We start from the raw sequence: 3,354 nt of genomic DNA on the forward strand, positions 1-3,354 counted from the left end.
GATGCTCAACTGCTGAGCCACCAAGGTGTCCCTCTTAAGATTTTCTAAAGAGTTAATTTTTATTTCCATAATTTAAAATAAAAATTTTTATTTCCACCACTATATACTAAATGCTAAATGAAAGATTAAGATGCCTTCCATGGTATCTATACTGAGGGGGACAGTCCAGAAAAACCAGGGATTTGGAGAGGAATACCTGAGGTGCAATGGAAGCCAAGAAAACACTGCCTGTCCCAGACGGAGATAGAAGAATTTTTTTGAATCCTGTGTTGGCACTGTGAGTACAAATGTCTAGAGGAAAAGGGAGTGGATACTGGAGGATGGGGTGATGGGGAAGATGTGCTGTCCTTTGAGAAGTGTAAAGAGTTCAATCTAATGTGGACAGCTTGAGATGAGAAAGATGGAAAGGTTATAGGGGGAGCATATTATGAAGATCTTATTTGAACTTTATCCATATAATTCTCTCTACTCGCTTCCCTAGGAATTACTCAACCTCTCTCCACCACTGTGACATTAATTAGATGTTTTCAGAGATTTATACTATTATATTTAAATAAAACAATAAACTCCTTGGAGAAGAAAATAATTCAAAGTATGTTTATAGGAAATTTCTGGTCTGGTAAGTACATTTATTCATGTTGTAAGATTTTTAAAGTTCTTTTTTTTTTTTTTTTTTTTTAAATTTCATGTCAGATGGGTAATGTGCCATGGTCATAACAAGGTTTCAGGGAGGCACATGTCACACAACGGCATGAGCCCCCAATCATCATGCTCATGAACTACAAAAGGATCCTCTTATTCTTCTTTGACTCAATATCATTATTTTATATTAGATTTTATTTCCTTATCTTACTATAATTCCTTAGTTCTTATTCTAGTAATTATTTGGCTAAATAATAAATTGTTTTTCTTCATAGACATCCTTCTTATAGTAGAACAAGTGTGCTTTCCTACTCAAATATACTTCAACCTAAACTAATAACTCTTAATCAAGATGTCTGCCTTCTTCATCACCCTGTAAATTAATTTTCTCCTCTTTCTCCTATTCTCTTCTTTAACTAGAAAATATAGGTCTTCTACAAAACTGTCCATCACTTTTTTTTTGTCCATCACTTTTTAAGCTCATATTGATTTCTGCTTCCCCTAGAATTGGTGGTACTTGATTTTTAAAAAAAATTTGAAATCAAAGTGCTCCAAATTATTTTGTATTATTTTCTATTTTATTAATTTTTGCTCTCTACATGATAGCAATATAAATAATGATTAGAATATTGAGCCACATTAGCCAAGAAAACCCTAGAGAAATAAAGAGACTCATGTCACTAGCTATTATAATGTGTCACAATGGTCAATAAATAAACTTATATGAGACTGGTATTAGAAATGACTTGTAGATCAGTAAAATGGAACTAACAGTCCATGAACATGTCTAAGCATATTTAATGATAATTCAAATTTAGTGTGGATCAATGAACTGGTACCTAAAAGGCCTTTGACAAATCCTATACTTGGGTCTTAAAAATTCTGACAAATCCAACATTCCTTTTTAATTAAGGAAAAAGAAAGAAAGAAAAAGAAAACAAATATATTAATAAGAAACGCAAGCCATCAGTGTGATAGGAAAAGATACAACTTCTTGGACATTAAAATTTTATATGCATGTGTATACACAACATATTAAAGCCAGCATCATTTTTAATGGAAGCTTTTTAAGTTTTTGTCATGACAGATGAATTCTCATCACTACTAGTACTCCCAGTTTAGAAGTACTAATATAATTAGACATGAGAAAGTACTGAGAGGTATGGATATTTAAAAGAAGGTGACACAACAATCATTATTGGCAGATGATAGTAGATTAAGAGAAATAAGTAAGAGAATATCATTATGAACAATGAGATAGATTAGTAAAGTACTTGATTTCACACACAAAAATACATCCAAATCAATCATTTTCCGATATATATAGAATAATTGGTTGGATAATGTGGTAGTGGGAAATTAGCAATTGTAGTAGCAACCAAAGAAGAAAATACTTCGAAATGAAGCTGACTGGGCAGCCCCGGTGGCTCAGTGGTTTAGCACGACCTTCAGCCCAGGGCATGATCCTGGACACCCACATCGAGTTCCACATCAGGCTTCATGCATGGAACCTGCTTCTCCCTCTGCCTGTGTCTCTGCCTCTCTCTCTCTGTGTCTCTCATGAATAAATAAATAAAATTTATATAAAAAAAAAGCAATGAAGCTGACAACAAAATTGTAGAAAGTTGTTGAAGAAAAGTTAATACCCTTGAGAGATTTAGCAGAAAAAGATTGGAAGAAATTCTCAAACTGCTGGAGTTGGGCAAGACATGATATCCCCAAAGGACATTTTCAAAATAAGACGGTTGCTCAACTATCTTCTAAGGAGGGTGATTTTTGGTAACTGGAGGGCTCTTTGTTTGAACATCAAGACAAGTTTGAGGAATCAAATTGAGATGGACTGGCTTGCGATCAAGTTTGCAAGCCACTCCCTATTTCAGCCCCAAATAGAGCTGATAATGAATAAGCACAGACATGTCCACTAGGGATTTTTCTCTAAGGTGTGTTTTGCAGAACCTGTTTTCCATCTAACCTATGAAAACTCTATAGTTATGTTCAGTAAGGTCTTTGGATGAAAAGATGTTTTTTTAGAATAGAAGAGAGATGCTGAGCTCATGTATCCTGGTAGTCTGAGGCACGGATCAAATACAAAGACAGCTATTTGGACATTGTCTCATTTCCCCCCCACCCTCTCCCCCACCCAATTAGGGGACATCCGAAATCTGGGTTACCCTGAGAAAATATTTGCAATATTTTTGGCAAAGTTCTAATAACCTATATAATAATGGTCTTCCAATTCAGTTAGGCTAGGAAGAGACAAATCATAAAAGGGCAAAGGCAATTCAAATAGTAAAAGACACAAATAGTCAGGGCACCTGGGTGACTCAGTCAGTTAAGCATCTGCCTTCGGGTCTGGTCACTATCCCAAGGTCCTGGGATGGAACCCTGGCATCAGGTTCCTTGCTCAGCAGGGAGTCTGCTTCTCCCTCTCCTCCTCCCCACTGCTTGTGATTTCTCTCTCTCTCTCATCTCTCTCTCTCAAATAAATAAAATCTTAAAAAAGAAGATACAAGTGGTCAATAAGCATATAAATAGCATACAACTTTACTTATAAAGTAGAGCACATTGAGAGTAATGGAAATGCAAATTATCACCTATCAGACTGGAAACACATATATATATTTTTCATTTATCTGAAGATTATTTCCAAATGATGGCAAACTTGTGGGAGAAAGAGATGTCATCTATTGATGGTGGGATATGAACTGGCAC

At 35.3% G+C, this 3,354-nt stretch overlaps 1 non-coding gene across 1 annotated transcript; it reads right to left on the bottom strand.

Annotated features, from left to right (window-relative positions):
* Positions 1 to 687: 687 nt before the first annotated feature.
* Positions 688 to 791, bottom strand: LOC121479624. Its single transcript, XR_005984780.1, has one exon. It is a non-coding gene; the product is annotated as a small nucleolar RNA U13 (small nucleolar RNA).
* Positions 792 to 3,354: the final 2,563 nt, after the last annotated feature.

This window comes from Vulpes lagopus, chromosome 20 (genome assembly GCF_018345385.1).
Source record: "Vulpes lagopus strain Blue_001 chromosome 20, ASM1834538v1, whole genome shotgun sequence".
In the NCBI taxonomy this organism is placed as follows: Eukaryota; Metazoa; Chordata; class Mammalia; order Carnivora; family Canidae; genus Vulpes; species Vulpes lagopus.